Genomic DNA, 19,025 nt, shown 5'->3' with positions numbered 1-19,025 from the left:
TAACCTATGACCACAGTATATGTCTCTCCATTGTTTAGGTTTTTTAAATTCCTCTCACCAGTGTTTGTAGTTTTCAGTGCATAGGTCACACACATATTTTGTTAAATCTTTCCCTGAGTATTTTTGCCTTTGGATGATACTGTAATTGTATTGTTTTACTTTAAATTTGTTTCCATTGTTTATTGCTACTATTTATAAACATCACTGATTCTTTTTTGAAAAGACTTTGAGAGTCAGGGAGAGTGAAAGAGAGAGAGACAGTGAGAGAGAGCATGAGCAGAGAGAGGGGCACAGGGAGAAGTAGGCTCCCCACTGAGCAGGGAGCCTGATGTGGGACTAGATCCCAGGACCCCAGGATCATGACCCAAGCCAAAGGCAGACACTTAACTGACTGACCCCTAAATACCATCGATTCTTACACATTAACTTTGTTTCCTATGTCCTTGCTCCATATTGTTGGTTCTAGTAGCATCTTTTGTCAATCTCTAGGATATTCTTTGTACAATATGATGCTTTCTGCAAAGAAATATAGTTTACTTCTTTCTTTCCAAATTGCATCCCCTTTATTTTTATTATTGTCTACTTCTGCTTTATTGCATGGGCTAGAACCTTCTGCACAATGTTGAATAGAAATCATGGGAGTGGACAGTCTTGCCTTGTTCCTATTCTTTGGAAAAATAACTGAGTTTTTCACCACTAACTAAGATGTTAATTATAGGTTTTTCATCTATGCCTTTTTGCATATTGAGGAAGTCCTTTTTCTATTTCTGGGTCACTAAAAATTTTTATATTTTTATAGTGAATAGATCTTGAATTTTGCAAGGCCCTTCCTCATCTACGGAGATAATTATGCGGATTTTCTCCTTTATTCTCTTACTATCATCAATTACATTGATTAATTTCTGAGTGCTAAACTAATGGTACATTCCTTGGATAAACTCCCATTGGTCATGGAGTATTGTCCTTTTTCTATATTGCAAGATTTGATTTGTTAATATCGTGAAGAACTTTTGCTTCTGTGATCATGAAGTCTATTGGTATGCAGTTTTTTCTTTGTGCAGTATCTTGTTTAGTATGAAGGTAATTTTGGCCTCATGAAAAGACTTGAGAAATATTCATTCTTCTTATCTTTTCTGAAAGTATTTATAAAGGATGGAATTACTTTCTTAAATGTTTGATAGAGTTTACTAGTGAAGTCATATAGCACTGGGAAGGTTTCTATTACAAATTCAACTCTTCTAATAGATAAAAAGCTTTCAAGTTGTTTCATATTTTATCAGTTTTGGTAATTTGTATCTTTCAAGAAATTTGAGTTATCAACCTTATGGACATAAAGTTGATTATTGTATTTCCCTATTATTCTTTTAGTATCTGTAGAGTTCATGTTGATGTGATCTTTTTCATTCCTGATATTGCTGCTTCCCCCCACCCCCTCCCCAGTCTCCCTAAGGGTTTATCAGTTTTATTCATTTTTTTCAAACACCCTGCTTTGGGTTTCTTTGATTTTTTCTCTATTTTTCCATTTTCCATTACATTGATTTCTGTACCTCCTATCTTCTTTCTACTAGGGATTTAAGTTGCTTTTATTTTTCTAGCTTTTTAAGGTGGAAACTTAGAGCTTTGATAATTTACTGTAGACTTTTCTTATTTTCTAATATAAGCATTTAATGCCACAAATTTCTGAGTACTTCTTTAGCTGTATCCCATTATCCCATAATCCCATAATTTCTGATGTTATATTTTTAATCTAGCTCAAAATATTTTCTTTCTTTTTTAAAAAGTTTTCTTTATCCTTTTCTTTCTTTCTTCTTCTTCTTTTTTTTTTTTTTTTTTGGTAATCCCCATGCCTAATGTGGGGCTTGGACTCACAACACTGAGACTGAGAGTCATGCACTCCACTGAGGAGCCCGGAGCTTAAAATATTTTCCAGTATCCCTTGTGACTTTTTTCTTTGACCCATGTGTTGAGAAATATATCCTTCATTTTCCAGTTCTTTGGAAATTTCTCATATATATTTTTTGTTCTTAATCTAATTCCACTATTTTATAGGACATTTTCACTTTATTTCAATTCTTCTAACCCAACTGAGACTTTTATTTAGATGAATGCTTCCTTGTGCACTTAGGGCCATGTTCCATGGTAGCTGGTGGATAATGTTCTCCAGCTTCTGATTTTCCCCATACTTGTCCTTGTCAATTATTGAGAACACAGTGCTGAGATCTCCAGCCCTGCTTGTGGGTCTGTCAGTCTTGTCAGGCTTGCTTCATGGCTTTGAAGCCCTCTTCTTAGGACTGGTTTTTCTTCATGAAAAGTCCTTCTCTGTGCCTAGGAATATTCTTTGTCCTGATGTGTCTGACACTGAAACAGCCATGTAGATTTTCAACTGATTGGCCTTGGTCGCCCGGTTTTCAATGTAGGTTCTCCCCACTGGACCACACACTGCGTCTCCCGTCACCAATTCCAGGTGTGGGGGGCGTCCAGGGCCTTTGTGAAGAGCAAGTTTCTCTGCCTCCTTGTGGTGGGGCTTCGACACAATGACAGGGAATAACGTCACCTGCATTGTGTCACCTTGCATGTCAGGAAAAAAAAAAGCGTGAGATCTTCATTAGCTGTGTTTACTTGCTGAAGTGGCCACTAATAAGCAGATACAGAACAGATGTCCCATGAGCGAACTTACCTAGAGCCTGGAGGAAGTTAGAGAGGTTGGCTTATGTGGTAGTTTCCTTTGGCTGCTGTCACAGCTTCTGGGGGCTGCTGGCTTTTCCACTCCTAGTCTGTCTTTCTCTCTGTCTCTTGTGCACACGCTTTCGATTCCTATGACTTTCTCTATTTGTTCTTTGTTTTCAAAATCTGGTCTAGGGGCGCCTGGGTGGCTCAGTGGGTTAAGCTGCTGCCTTCGGCTCGGGTCATGATCTCAGAGTCCTGGGATCGAGCCCCGCATCGGGCTCTCTGCTCAGCAGGGAGCCTGCTTCCTCCTCTCTCTCTGCCTGCCTCTCTGCCTGCTTGTGATCTCTCTCTGTCAAATAAATAAATAAAAAATCTTTAAAAAAAAAATCTGGTCTCACTGTGTACACATCTTAAATATTTTATAGTTCACATGTCGTGGTAGTCTGAATAATGGCCCACCGAATCCCTAGAACTTGTGACTATTACCTTATATGGAAAAAAAGATCTTTGCAGCACGATTAAGTTAATGGTTTTGAGATGAGAAGGTTATACTGAATTATCAGAGTGGGTTCTAAGCGCCATCCCTGTGCCCTAATAAGGGGAAGATGGAGGGAGGACATGCAGATAGGAGGCCATGTGACCGTGGGACAGAAATGGGAGAGGTCGCAAGCCAAGAAACGCCGCTCCAGCTTCTCAGCCGCCTGGATGGCTCAGGTGGCAAACTCAGGCATCGGTTCCACAAAGGATTTAGGCAGAGTTTCACTTACATCGTTTTTACACAAATCTTTTTCCATTTTCTCGCTGGCTGAACAGGAATTTAGTCTGGGCTTCATTAGAGAACCTCTGACCTTTTGCACACCCTGGGCTCTGGGTACCCGCTGTGACTGTTACCCTCTTGTGCTGGTTGGCCAAGGGTATGTCTGTGGGGCATTTCATTCCTCACCTGACATCCAAAGCCCTGTTTCTATTTTACATGCCAAAGACTGAATCTCTAATTAAAAGAATATGATAGACTAGATGGGAACTATGAGACACTTACAAATATAAGGGCACAGAACAATCAAAAGTAGAGTAACAACAGGGGGAAGAGCAGGCAAGCTCCACCCAGAAGAAAGTTGGCTTAGCTGCACTTATATCAGAAAAAACAGTTGTACATTTATACATGTCTAATAAGATAGCTCCAAAAATATGAAGCAAAACCGACAGAACCGAAAGGAGAAATAGACAAATCTGTAATAATAACAGGAAACCTTAATTCGACTCTCTAATAGCTAGTAGAACAACCACTCAAATATCAGTAAGGACACAGAAGATGTGAGCAACATGTCTTCAGACTTGACCTAACTGACATACGCAGGATACTATACCAATGGCCAGAGAGTACACCCTCATCACACGCACAACAGTGAAACAGACCTCATGAAAGGCCACTGAAAACACGTTTCAAAGGATACAAATCCTGCAGAGAGTGTTCTTTGACTGTGGTGGAATTAAGCTAAAAATCATCATTAGCAATAACAACAGAAACTAGAAAATGCTCATATATTTGGAAACTAAGCATTTTACTTCTAGGCCTTGGGTCAAAGAAGAAATCACAATGAAGTTAGAAGATATTTTCATCTGGATCATAATGAAAATAGACATATCAAAATTTATGAGATGTAGTTAAAGTCATGCTTAGAAAGAAAGTTATAGTCTTAAATCCATATTAGGGTGAAGAAAGGCTGAAAATCAATGATTAAATATCCATCACAAGTAGCTGGAAAAAGAACAACACAATAAATCCAAAGAAAGTAGGAAGAAAAAATAATAAAGAGATGGCATTAATACAATGGAAAACAAACATATAATGAAGAAATTTAACAGTAACACGATTCGTTCTTTGAAAAGAATAATAAAATCAGTAAGTTCTCAGGAAACCTGAATAAGAATGAGAACAAGAAGGCACAAATTACCAATCTGAGAATGAAGATGGGAGTGTCATTCCAGACCCTACCATCATCAAGATAAAAAAAAAAAAGAGGCTAATATGAGCAACTTCATGCCAATAAATTTGGAAATATAGATGAAATGGACAAATTCACCGTAAAACTCAATATACTGAAACTAATAAAGGAGGAGCAGAAAATCTGAGCAGTCATATGTCTATTAAATAAGTTTAATCCCACACAAAGAAATCACAGTCCCAGCTGATTCACTGATGATTTCCTCCAAACCTCTGAGGAAGAAACAGGACCACTTTCATATAAACTCTTTCAGAGAATGAAAAAGAAGAAATACTTCCTAACTCAAAAACCTGACAAGGAAATTAAAAGGAAGGTTATGGCCAGACTTCTTGTAAAAATTTAGGTACAAAATCTTAAACTAGCAGAAGAAAATATGATTTATACAACTGAAAATAAGAAAGAAAGAATAGTGCATTTAAAACGTAAGGCAGAAAAGGCTTAATATATCAGTAACTATTACAGATGTATGTGAGCTAATTCACCTTAAGAGAATGGGACTCACAGATTGATTTTTTTAAATATTTTAATATTTTAATATTGGGGTACATGAGTGGCTCAGTCAGTTAAGCATCTGTTTCTTGATCTCAGCTAAGGTGTTGCTCTCAAGGTCATGAGTTCAAGCCCTGTGCTGGGCTCCACACTAGGCGTGGAGCCTACTCAAAAAAGAGAGAGTCAATTATCATATGGTTTCACTTATTTGGAGGTGAAACATGAGAGACTATGGACTCTGAAAAACAACCTGAGGGTTTTAAAGGTTGGGGGAGCCAGGTGGTGGGTATTAGAGAGAGCACGAATTGCATGGAGCACTGGGTGTGGTACAAAAACAATGAATACTGTTACGCTGAAAAGAAATAAAAAAAATTTTTTAATATTGTGTACAAAAAGACAAAAAAGGTAAAAATAATAGGAAAAGATATATAAGACAAATATGCTCCAAAAGAAATCTCAATATTGATCAAAATTTAATTTAAACCAAGAAAAAGTCTTCGAAGACAAAGAAGGAAATTATATTCTTTTGGAAGTAAACCAAGAAGCCATCGTGAACATATAAACACCTAACAAACAATTCAGCCTCAAAGCCTGTTAAGAAAGAACTTAAACCCCACTGGGAAAAAACTGATCAGCAATTATAATGGGAGATTCGGGCATACTCCTTTTAGAAATGAGTAGGTCCAACAAGCAAGCAAATGGAAAGCATGGAAATTTAAGATCCAAACATAGCAGTCAGCGAGTCGGGGGTGCCAGTATGGACTCCACAGAAAATAACATAAGGACATATGCTTGGTCAGACCCGAAGCCTCATTAGATACTGAGGGCCTCGTCTCACAAAGGTTATCCTCATAACCATCCTACAGTACACTCAGAAAGTAATAAAAACATAAGAATTGACATTTTAATTTTCTTAATCTTTTCTATTTTTTCTCAATTTTCAAAAGTTCTGCCTTTTATAAATTATTTTTATTAAATGGTCTTTTTTTTGTGTGTACTTGGATTTGTTGTTCTTTTTCCACTATATTGATCTGAATACCTAACTTGTTTTTAACATGCTCTATCTTTTGCTAAATGTGTTTAGTTCTAAATTTCCCTCTAAGTACTGCTCTTCCTGCATCCCTCAAATGTTGACATGTTGTGTTTTTTAATTATTGTTGATTTCCAATTATTTCTTAATTTTCTATAATTTTCTTCTTTTTTTTCTTAACACCGAAGCTATTTTTACAGTGTATTATTTTGTTTACAACCCCATCAAAGGGCCTGCCCAGGACTGATGATGACAGCGTGTTACTCACTGCGGATGTGATCACCCTAGCTCTTGGGCCAGGAAGCTCCACAGTCAACACAGGTCCCTGCTTATCACATGGGCTAAGGAAATTCCATGGGGACCAGACATTTCAATATAACAAATTAAATCATAAAAGACAGAAAATATAGGTGACTATTTATATGATTTGGGGGTAGGAAAGAGTAAAAGATAATATCAAACACAAGCAATAAAGGACAAATTAATTCAATGGTATAAAATTAAAAACATGTGAACATTAAAAAGAGTTAACAATTAAAAGCCAATAAAAAAAACTAGGGGAAATATTTATTTCGTAATTGTCAGAGGACTAATAAATTTATTACAGAAGTAGCTCCTGAATAGTAATAAAAAACCCAGAATATCTTGATATAAATGGGAAAATGATATAAAAGACGATTCACAGAAGATAAACAAATGATCGATGAATAAATGAAGGTGTGGCTTCCATTGATAATTAAGCAAATGCAATTTAGTGTATCAAGGGACTTTTTTACTTATCAAATTGGCTAATGTTGACTTTTTTCTTTAAAAAGATTTTGCTTATTTATTTGACAAAGAGAGAGCACAAACACGGGGAGCGGCAGAGGCAGAGGAAGAAGCAGGCTCTTTGCTGAGCAGGGAGCCCAAAGTGGGGCTCGATCTCAGGACTCTGGAATCACGACCTGAGCCGAAGGCAGATGCTTAACTGAATGGGCCCCCCAGGTATCCCCCTTTTTTTGAGATAGAGAGAGAGAGCAGGGTGGGGAAGAAGGACAGAGGGAAAGAGAATCTCAAGCAGGATCCATGTCCATCACAGAACCCAACACAGGGCTCAGTCTTATGACCCTGAGATCATGACCTGAGCTGAAATTAAGAGCTGGACGCTTAAATGACTGAGGTATCCAGGCACCCCTAAATTGGTTAACATTAAACAAAACTGAAATACATGCTCTTAGCAGGGGTGCAGGGTGAAGAGCATTCTGATATGATTTACATGGAGAATAAATTAGTATAACTTTTTTGAAGGCATTTGGGGAGTATGTATCAAAATCCTTACGACATGCAAATATACCCTGACCCAGACATTTCTCTTCTAGGAATTCACCCTAAGGAAATAATAAAATGTGGTTTAAAGATATTCATTAAGAAGACATTTGGGAAATTGTTTAAGTTAGCATATAACATGTATGTATAACATGTATGTTTAGCTTCATACATAATGCCTTATGGCTTCATACATATGGAAACATATGGAAATATTTTAGATACATATGTAAACATGCCAGTTAGCACACACAGATATCTCCTTGCTCTGTTGGCTGAAAGAGCTTAGAAGCAATTACACCCTTATAGCAAAGAGCACACCTACCATCTAGATCTTGGCTTCTAATACCATTCTCTCATAGAAGCAACCAGGGTGCCTTGAGAAATGGCTGATTCTAGGACAGGGGCAGGAGACAGACAAGATGAGCCTGGAGTGTCTTGTGCCAGAGAGTAAGGAAGTGACAGACACACACGCGCACACACACACACACACACACACACACTAAAGATGGTAAGTCAAAGGGACACAGGATCCAACTGAAAGAGCTCCCGGTGACCAAAGCTGGAACAATTTAAGAAAGAAAGTAGCTGAGTTATAACCCAAAGTAAAATGAATATTCATGAATCCACAGATATAATAAGTGACTGAATAAATAAATAAGTGGGAGAGAATAGACAGATCGCCTGGGTGGAAGAATTCCAAATAATTTAGATAAATAACTGTCCGTAAGCAGATGGAGCATAACCCCCGGCTCCATCTGTGGGCTGTGATTAGTGACTTGCTCTCAAAGGTACAGCATGGAAAAAGGATAAAAGAAGAACTTCATGGTTGAGAACCCTGACAAACACCACATTGGCCAGGGGACCGAGGTCAATGCCACAGTGACAGGTCACGTTCACAAATGATGAGATGAGAAGGGCACTTCACCTCTGTGGTCTTCCTCCCCCCAAACCATGACCTTGATCTAATCACAGGGAAGACATCAGACAAATCCTGATTTGTCTAAAAAAACACCTGACCCGGGCGCCTGGGTGGCTCAGTGGGTTAAGCCTCTGCCTTCAGCTCAGGTCATGATCTCAGGGTCCTGGGATCGAGGCCTGCATCGGGCTCTCTGCTCAGCGGGGAGCCTGCTTTCTCCTCTTTCTCTATGCCTGCCTCTCTGCATACTTGTGATCTCTCTCTCTCTGTTTCAAATAAATAAATAAAATCTTAAAAAAAACAAAAACAAAAACAAAAACAAAAAAACACCTGACCAGCGCTCTTCAGACATGTCAAGGTCATTGACAGTAAATCCGAGAACTGCCACAGTTTAGGGGAATCTAGGGACACATGATCACTTAATGCCCTGGGAGGTTCTGGATACGGTGCTGGGACAGAGCACACACATTGGGGAAATACGGAGGAAATCTGAATAATGTATGAACTGCAGTTGATAATAATGTATCAATATTGGATTCATTAATTGTGACTGATGTACTGTATTATTGTAAGATGTTGGTAATGGGGGACCTGGGTGTGGGATATATGGGAACTCTTTGTACTACCTTTGCCACTATGTATATCTAAAACAGTATTTAAGCTTTTTTTTAATTTCAATTTTTTTAGGCCTTTTTTCTAACCAATGAACATTCTGGAGAAAAATTAGGTCTTAAAAAAAACCCACACTAAATACAGAATACTTTCTTGCCAAAATGTGACAGAAGAGACAATAAAAGGGCTGCACTCACCATAGCAGTAAAAAAAACCCAAATGCCTGACAATAATTTTGAGAAGAAATGTGCCAATCTTCATGAAGGAAGGGACATGAGGATACGTGGAAGATAAGCCACGTTCCAGGACTGGAGGTGACGCACTGGCAGATGTCATCGTCCCCATGCTGAGTGATGTTAGTGCAGTTTCACCCAAGTGCCAGTGGGATTTGGGGGTGAAAACTTTATAAAGTGATTCTAAGGTCACCTGAAAAACAGCCCAAAGGAGAAGTCAGGAGGATGTTAAAGAGGGTGAGCAGTGAGGATATGTGGGTTGTGCTGGGCGTGGAAGGTCATAAGTGACACTGATGTAGAAACGGAGAAGTCAGCTGAAGGAGACAGAAAAGCCCCAAACAGGCCATAGTACATATGAAAACACATTTGACGACATGGCATTTCAAATCTACATAGTGTTGGAACTGATTGTTTGGAAAATTATAAAGTTAAGTGCCCATTTCATATCATACACGAAAATAGAGAAAATTAACGTAAAACAAGATATCATGGAGGGATAAACATTTGTATGGAATGGAATGGAAAGCCTGGCAGCAGCCCCATTCCTTACAGGCCTTGGTGTATGACAGAGGGAAAGCCATGGGCACAGGGCAGACATTCCCAGACCCTGCACTGGGATCACAGGCTTGCCATGCTGGAAAAAATCAAATTAGACCTTGGTTTTTATGTATCACAAAATAACAAGATCAGAGCCCAGATGCATTGAAGGCCTAAACAGGGGAAAAAAAAAAAAAAGCAGATCTTAAGTGCAATTAAAGAAAACAAAGGCAAATACAGGTTTCTGCAAATAAGAGAGTATTAATGAAAAGACACACACAATACAAACCATAATCAGGAATGAAAGATAAGTAGTCTACATCATAATTTTAAAATCCTGTATGATAAAAAGCATCATAAAAAATTCAAGAGATAATTAACAACTATACACTGGGCATATAAAGGAGAAATAGGGTAATACCCAGAATTTATAAAGAACATCTACAAGTCATTAAGAAAAAGTAGAAAACTGGCCAGAGGATATAAAGATAATTTCTAGAAGGGGAAATCAGAATGGCTAATTCATAGAACATTATTTGTCCTGTAAAATGCAAATAAAGGCCACCTCACTTTCCACAGAATGGACCGGCAAAGATGAGGTCTGACGGTATGTTGTGATCACACAGATGCAGGGAAACAGTTCCAGCTCGCAGTGGGGCAGCTGCCCGAGAGGGGACTAGAGGGAGAAGTGCAGACCTTAACCTGCCATCAAGTTCCTGGAAGCAAAGCCGTACTTCTGGGGGGGGTCTCCGAGCTGCCAGAAGCAGGAGATCCGATGGCCGCGCCCACCCTGTTGAAAGGCCTTGGGATGCACCTTCCCCTGGCCGAGCCCACAAGGCAGGCAGAGAAGAAGTTTGGCTTCAGAGAGAATGAGGTGCAGAGTGAGGAGACCCACATGGCCCTGAACCCAGCAGTGGGTCTACCACAGACCCGGCCGGACCACACTTGCTGGTCCCGTGGCCTCTGTGGCCTCAGGAGGAAGCAGGGCCCTGATGGCAGATTAGTCCTCAGCTCAGGGATCAGGGCTGTCCACTCACTGGGCTCCTGGGCCCCAAGGGGCGTCCCAGCCAGCGGTGGGTGGTGCCTGCCCTGAGCTCATGCCTATTCGGGGGAGGTGAGGGCTGTGCAGGGCTGCAAGGGCCATGGTGAATCAGACTAAGCCCCAGAAATGTGCATGAGCAGGGCACACACATATGCACACACATGCACACAGCTGCCAGCTCCCGAGTGTCTGCCATGACACCCCAGACCTCCTTCCGAGCTTGGGCTGCTGAACCTACCCGCCTGGAGCTCTCTGTGGATGCAGCAGAGACTCTCCAACTGCACAGGTATAGATTGAACTCTTGGGTCCTCCCCCTGGACCCCCTCCTCATGGCTCCTCACCACCCACCCAGGCCTGACTACCCCAACTCCCCCCGCCCCCATATCCTAAACCTTATCAACTCCACACCTGCTGGTTCTGACCCCTCTACTGATTTCTCCTGGTTCGATCCTGTCAGCCTCCCTGAGACGATGCGTGACCCCTCTGCCTTGCAGCCATCTTGTTGAGAGCCAACCCACAGGGCCCTAGTTAAGCCCTGTCTCTGCTCCCTCCTGAGGCTCTGCTGAAATAAGGCAAAGGAATCAAAATAAATCACCAGAAAGAAGGGAGCAGGAGAGGGGCTACCAGCAGCAAGGGATTCCATTTCTGCACGTTTATAAAAGATGGTGGGGGCGGGGGAGGCTGGGGTGACAGCTGAGAGAACAGGTGACACCCAGTGCGGGGAGACGGGGGGTTGAATGTAGGGGTGCCCCGACTCCCCAGCTGTCACCCCCCTCAGGTCCCCTCGGTGTGAGCTGGACAGGCCTATACAATCCCAGACAGATGAGGACGAGGAGGACAATGAACTAGAGGATTCCCAACCAGAGGGAAAGTCCTGGAAAGGGACCACTGCCTCTACCTGTGGGCATGTCCCCAGTGTGGTGTTGTGAAGGGAGGTCTGCCGGCCGAGGACCTCTGCTCACTGGGCCGGCGGCTCTGAGCAAACCGTCATGGTCCCACCCTGAACTGTGGACAGACAACCACATGCCAGCAGAGCCCCAGGAAACCTGAGTTCTGCACCCCCCAATACTCCAAAGCCCGCTCAGACACCGGCCCTTGCACTGCTGAACCTGGTGACCCCCTCAGACCCAGCTCTCGGGGACACCTGGAAGAAAGCAGGGCCTGACTGCATTTCCCTCTTGCAGCCCCAGCTCCTCCTCGAGCCCTTCATTTCTTCAGCCAAGTTCATCTCTGGGCATCTGTCTTTTTGGTTTATAATGCTAACTAAAGAAATTCCAGAGTCTGGCCTTAAAAAGGCAAGTCTTCATAGTTAAAAAAAAAAAAAAAAAGTCTAAGAAATAAGTGAAGGAGATGTTCCCCCTGCCTTGCAGCTGTGGAGAAAGAAACCTCTTCAAGACCCAATTTGAAAAAATCTCACATGGGGAAGTCCACGCGAACTTACTTCCTGGCTTCCTGTGCGTGTGAACACTGGGCTGGACAGCCTTCCCTCCACTGTCCTTCTGAGTCTCCCTTGGGATGCCCGCAGGGCTCCCAGGCTTCAGAATCTACGCCAGGTCCAGGGAGTGGGTTCATCTCAACAGGCCCCAGTAATTCTGATGGATTGTCGTACTTGATGTTTGCTTTAATGACGCGAACGCGGGCCGTGTAAACGCAAGGCTCGCCTGCTGGGCGAGAATGCCACCAGGGTCCTCCTCCAGGACACAAGGCGCCGGCTGGATAAAACGCACTCTGTCAGAGGATTTTGAACAGATCATTCGAGAGCCTGTTTTTCACTTAAATTAGTATTTTTTTAAATCATATATTAATTTATATCTATATGTGGGTCTATTTTTGGATTTCATTTTTTTCTATTGATCTATTTCCATTTTATACCCATACCATAATGTTTTAGTAACTGTGGCTTTATGTTTTAGTATCTGGTATGACTTGGTCTTCCTTACTGCTCATCTTTAACATTTTTTCATAGTTATTATGGATTATTTTTGCACCATTAACTGCAGGTTTGTCTAGTTACTAAAAAAAATTCCATTGACTTTTTTGGCATATTTACATAGGACACATCTATATTTTATGCATTAATGTAAGGATAAGACATCTTTTTAAAATTGAGATTGCCTATCTTTTGAAATTTTAATTTTTTAAATCTAGATCTTGCACATTTTTGCTAAGCTTATCATAGTTGTATCTTCCTCCCTGCATCTTTCCCCCATCACATCTTGTAACTGGTTGTGTTGACCAGGAAGCAGTTTCTGGGTGCTCATTTACTCCTAGACTTCTCCAGGCCCTGGTATGGAGGGGTTTCTTTTCGTTGATTCTCTTGGTTTCCTGGGCAGGCAATGATGGCGTCTTCATGAAACAATCCTTCTCCTTCTTTCCAGCTGTGCTGCTTCTCTCTGTAGGACATCAAACAGCTCAGCAGTGAATGGTGGCAGCATCAGCCGCCTCTCTTGCTCCTTGCTCTCACAGGCGGGCCTGCCGGGGTTTGCCGGCTGGCAGAGAGGGAGTCTTATCAGCCAGGGAAGGCCGAAAGGGGTCATGCGGCCCGGCCGCATCCTAGCAAGATAAGGCGGTGGCCATGGGGAGGATGTGAAGTTGTTACAACAGTAGATGTGGCCGTAGGAAGGGCCTGAACTGAGGTCAGGAAGGGAAGAGGCCCCGGGGTAACACCGGCATGGCTGGAACCAGGGTATAAGAAGGAGGAAGGGTGGGGTGAGGCTGGCCCCCGCAGGGACTGAGTGCTGGTGTGGAGCTCTTCCAGACGTGCTGAGTTCTCAGTGTTTGCGGGACAGTTGGGGGGGCTACCACCAAGACCTAGAGCTGCTGGCCTGGCGCCCAGACCGAGAGGCACTCTGGGACGGCCGCACCGCCACGTCCCAAGGCTCCCACACTCTGGGCACCTGGGCCTCACCTTCGACACTGAGGGCCTTTTGCCTTCGCTGCCACTGGCCTGTTGCCACCTTCCTTTCTCTTCTGGACATCTTCTTGCCTGAGAGCTCAGTCCACCCCCTTCATGGAAGCCTCTCTGATCACGGGCTAGGACAGGGCACGGTCCATTGTCCTCTCTGAACCTGTACTTCTCTTTTATGACCTTTTAGAAAATGTGATGAAATATCCAGTTGCATTGCATAAGGTCCATCCTTCCCACTGATGAACTGTCTTCACGGCTGAATCATGTGATTGATGTTCATGTATTTATTGAGTAGATGAGTGGGATCATCGTGGGAGGTAGACATCCTTATCCCCATTTTATAAATGAAAAAAAAAAATCTCATACTAGCAGCTAATGGCACAGCTGGACCTGGAGCCCAGGTGGAGCCAGGGAAGGGAGAAGGTCATCCTGAGAACAGGTAGATGATGGGAAGAGGGTGCTGGGTAAAGAGTCAGGAGCACTTACACTGGGAGGAAGAATGTGCAGGGTCCCTGGCACACCGGCTCTCTTGTCCCAAGGGGAGGAATGACCTGGTGACTACTCAGCCCCAGCTCCGATACGCGGTCTGACCTCCCATGCGGTGAGTCCTGCCCTTGCTGGGCAACTTCTGCAGAATGGGGCTAGGTCCAGTTTGGGGGCAGGCAGGAGTGGCCCATCTGACCACGCCACCAGCCACTTTCCACTCTGGCTCCATCAGGGCTGTGGAGTCTGTTCCCCTGACGTGCTTCTCTATAGGTTTCTGCTTGGCATTTCCCATTCCTACCTCCTTGAGTCCCCATGCTGTCCCATGTCCTGAGGAATTGGACCCTGATGCACTGAAGCTTCACCCTGGCAGACTTCAGAGGGTGAGAAGTAGGGTGTCCTTGCTCCTCTTGGGGGAGCTGCGGCTGCGGCTGCATCTGTGACCTCATCAATTCCATATCTGCCTCCAGGAAGACTGCCTAGACCCTGGGACTTGCTCCTCCAAGTGCGTCCACTGGGGCTGGTGTGCAGGGCTTCAGCTGCACATCTCTTCAGCTGATAATCCCAGTGGAAGCCCTGTCAGTAGGAGGCTAAGGAAGAGAATGGGGAATTTACTCCCTAACCTCCAAGGGTTAAGGGCTATGGCTCTAGAATCACGCACTGGATATGGATCACAGGGCTTAGGCAGCGACTGTGTGACTTTGTCTGTTACTAAAACCTCGGCTTCAGTCTACCCAAAAGATGGGGGGATAATACTATTATTAGGTTCTTGTTGGTATTAAATGAGTACAAAACAATGCAAGGCATAACAGTGGAGTGCTGTTTGTATTGTCAAAGGGACAGAAAGCAGAGAAGAAAGAGAGATAGAAGCCTTCTGGGCACAGAAGAGAGGATGTGCACAGGCCATCGGAACAAAACCAAGTTCTGCCAACTTTTCTTCCAAATCTCTATAGGGCTCCAGAATAAATTATTCATTGTATTACATGTACTGAAATCCATTAAAATTTCAGAATACTCTAAAGGGAGTATTATCCTAATTCTTCCCTCCTAGTTTTCTCCCTGCAAGGAATGCATTGTGACTGTGTGTTGCCCAAACTCTGGAGCTCGGCTGTGGCTGACCAGAGATGTCCCTGGTGGTACCAGAGGTTGGTGGCTGACATTTACCGCTTCCCCCCCACGGCTCGTTCCCCTTTTGTATGAAGCACTAGTCTTCAGCACCTCAGTGGGAAAGCAGCAAAATGAGCATGGTCATCAGACACGCAAAGCCACTCTCCTTTTTGACAAGAAGAAGCAGTGAATAATCCAATCCACTCCCACTGGGGATGATTCCGCTTATCAACAGGACTTAACCATCTTGCGGTGCTCATTAACCTGCATATGTCACTCCTGGGATATTTTAGAGAACAGGTAGCATTAGGAAGCTCTGAAGGCCCATAAACCACTGAGTTGTTTAAAAATTGCCAATTCTTGGGGCACCTGGGTGTCTCAGTGGGTTAAATCCTCTGCCTTCACCACAGGTCATGATCCCAGGGTCCTGGGGTCGAGCCCGGCATTGGGCTCTCTGCTCCGCGGGGAGCCTGCTTCCTCCTCTCTCTCTCTGCCTACTTCTGATCTCTGTCAAATAAATAAATAAATAAATCTTTAAAAAATTGCCAATTCTTGTAGGAATATTGGAAAAAATTAAACATATCACAGAACCCCTCAACCTCTTGATAGAGGAGTCTGGAAGATCAAACAGTACACTTAGGAGAAAATGACTGGATAAGGAGAAAGAAAAGAAAAAATCTCCAAAGCAGAAGTAATCGTGAGAGGAGCTTTTGCTGTCATCAGTCATCGCAGCAGAACTTTTGTACAGAAGCACTACACGGAGTCCAGGAAAAAATAATAATGTGTGATAACCAGATGTTTGCAATGCATGTATCTTGAAATCAATGCCATAATGTGTCTCCTAAAAGAGTAATAGTATGACATCTTAATTACATATTTATTGAACTTCATTTAAAAATAAATTTCACTTTGGGAAAAGCAAGGGCTGTTTCAGTGACTGAATAAGTAAAATGCATTCTGTTTCTCTCTTTAGTTCTGTCAATTTTTGCTTCAAGCTTTTTAAAGTTCTCTTATTAGGTACATTCAGGTTTAGGATGGTCACACCTTCTTGATGAATTTGTCTTTTATCACCACGAAATGTCTCTTTTTATTTCTAGAAATGGTCTTCATTTTGCAGTTTAAACTTCTCATCTTGGCATTTTAGTTTTGTTTACACCATTTGCATCTTGTTCTCTGTTCCTCCTTTCTTGAATTCTTTTGGGTGAATCACATATTTTTTATTTTTATTTTTAAAGATTTTATTTATTCATTTGAGAGAGAGAGAGCAAGTACAAGTGGTGGGGAGGGGCAGTGGGAGAAGCAGGCTCCCTGCTGAACAAGGAGCCCTGACACGGGGCTGGATCCCAGGACTCTCCGATCAGGACCTGAGCCGAAGGCAGATGCTTAACTGTCTGAGCCACCCAGGTGCCCCAAACCACATATTTTTAATATCCCATTTTATCTCCTGCACTGACTTGTCTAGATATTGTTTACAGGCTGCCCTAGAAATTACAACACACATCCTCAAGTCGCCATAGTCTGCCTTTAGATACGATTACAGTGCAGCACGGGCAGTGTGAGAACCTTGAAATAACATAATTCCACATTCTCCCCTTCCTGCCCATTGTACTTTTTATGTCTTAAATTTTTTTTAATTTAAATTCAATTAGCCGACACACAATACATCATTAGTTTCAGATGCAGTGTTCAACAATTCATCAGTTGTGTATTAACACCCAGTGCTCTTTACATCACATGCGCTCCTTAATACCTGTCACCCAGTGACCCCAGCCCCCACCCCCATCCCTTTGGTAACCCTCAGTTTGTTTTCTGGAGTTAAGAGTCTTTCATGGTTTGTCTCTCTCTCTGATTTCTTCCCATTCAGTTTTCCCCTCCCTTCTCTTATGGTCTTTTGCACTCTTTTCTTTTCCTTTCCTTTCCTTTCCTTTCCTTTCCTTTTCTTTCCCTTTCTTTCTTTCTTTCTTTAGCCAGTACAGGGCACGAATGCACTGTTTCTTATATTCCACATATGAGTGAATTACCTTTGGTTTCACTCATATATAGATTCTATTTTATTTCTATGCTGTAAACTTAAAAAACTGTTTAAAGTCTTTTCAAGAATTCAAAACCATATATAAGTCGGATATAGAACTATACAAAATATTTAAAATAAACTATGTGAAATGAAGCTAAGCAAGTTTCTGTATCTGTCCTCACTGTCTCCGGTCTCTTTATTCCGGCCTGCAGCTCCAGGTCCAGTGGCCTCATGCTCTCCAGCCTGAAGGGGTGCTTTTGATATCCCAAGTGTCTGCTAAGACACGTTTGTTCAGATTTTGTAAATCTGAAATTATTTTACTTTGCCTTCATTTTTGGGAGATAATTCTGGATTCTGGATACAGAAATCTAGATGGACTCTCTCAGCACAGCAAGGGTGTCATCCCTTTATCCTCTGGTCTCCACTGTTTCTGGGAAAAGTCAGCTGTAATACGTACTCTTCTATCTATATAACATGTCTTTTTCCCTCTGCAGCTTTCAGGGTTTTTTTCTTTCTCTTTGGTGTTTGTTTGACCGTAATATGCCTAATGTGTGGTTCTCTTCATGTTTAACTTATTAGGGATTTGTTGGGCTTTCTGGATATGCAGATCGATACCTTTAATCAATTTTGCAAAGTTCTCAGCCATTTTACCTTCAGACTCTTCATTCTCCTCATAAGATGCCAAATATACACAGGTTAAACCATTATATTGCCTCGCATATCTTGGACTCTCTGGTTGGTTGGGTGGTTTTCACATATTTCCTCTTTTTATTTCATCTGGGACACTTCCCACTGGCCTGTCCTCAAGTTGATGTTTCTTTCCTACACTGGGTCCAGTCTGCTGTGAAGCTATCTATGGATTTTTGGTCTTGCCATTATATTTCTCATCTTTTACATTTCTATTTGAGTCTTTTTATTGTTTTCACATCTCTATTAAAATTAACCATCTCTTAACACATATTGTCTACTTGTTCATTTAGATACTTTGGCATTTTTATAATTTAAAAAAAAAATCTCTTCTGATAGTTCCAACATCTGGGCCATCTCTTTGGTTGACTTATATTGCTGCTTACTCTCTTGGTCGTAAGCACATTTTCTTACGTCTTAGGTCTTAAAATGTTAAAAAATTATTTGCTAGACATTTTTCACAAAAGGAAAGTAGAGACTGAAGTACATACATAGTTCCTAAAAAAGATACACCATTTTTTTATATTGGGTCACTAGAGCTGGGAGCAAAGTCAGTTTGATTTGTGGTTGGTCTGGGTCTGGACTTTATTTAACTTTGGTTTGATTCGGTTCATTATTGGCTTGTAATGTTTTGAAAGTGGGATCAGAAATCTCCCTTCCAGGAGTCAGCAGTCTGAGAAGTGGCACAATTGCCAGGATTTCTTGGAGCTTCACAGTTTACACTGTCAGTGTTTCAGACCACAGTCGATCTTGCTTTGTGTTACCAACCTGCTGCCAGCTTTTTGGGTTGCTAGGAATTTCACCTTGCCCTCCTGTCTCACCCAGCTTTTTGCACTGTGGGAGAGTTCTCCTGTACTAGAATGCCTGTTAGAGGGCTGTGGGTTCTCCCAGACTTCCACCATAACCCAGCCCTTGGTGGCTGAAGGCCCTGGGATGCTGTGAGTTGACTACTTTCAGCTGCACCTGCCCTGCCCTCAGCCTTGATA

General features: G+C 42.3%; 1 protein-coding gene across 1 annotated transcript in view; it reads right to left on the bottom strand.

Annotated features, from left to right (window-relative positions):
* POLN (DNA polymerase nu) overlaps positions 1-19,025 on the bottom strand; it is a 139,380-nt gene that overhangs the window by 30,753 nt on the left and 89,602 nt on the right. The window lies entirely within an intron of this gene.

This window comes from Lontra canadensis, unplaced genomic scaffold (assembly GCF_010015895.1).
Source record: "Lontra canadensis isolate GAN:19392208 unplaced genomic scaffold, GSC_riverotter_1.0 scaffold1, whole genome shotgun sequence".
Classification (NCBI taxonomy): domain Eukaryota; kingdom Metazoa; phylum Chordata; class Mammalia; order Carnivora; family Mustelidae; genus Lontra; species Lontra canadensis.
The sequence above is the reverse complement of the archived record's forward strand: the minus strand, read 5'-3'. Positions and strand labels throughout refer to the sequence as shown.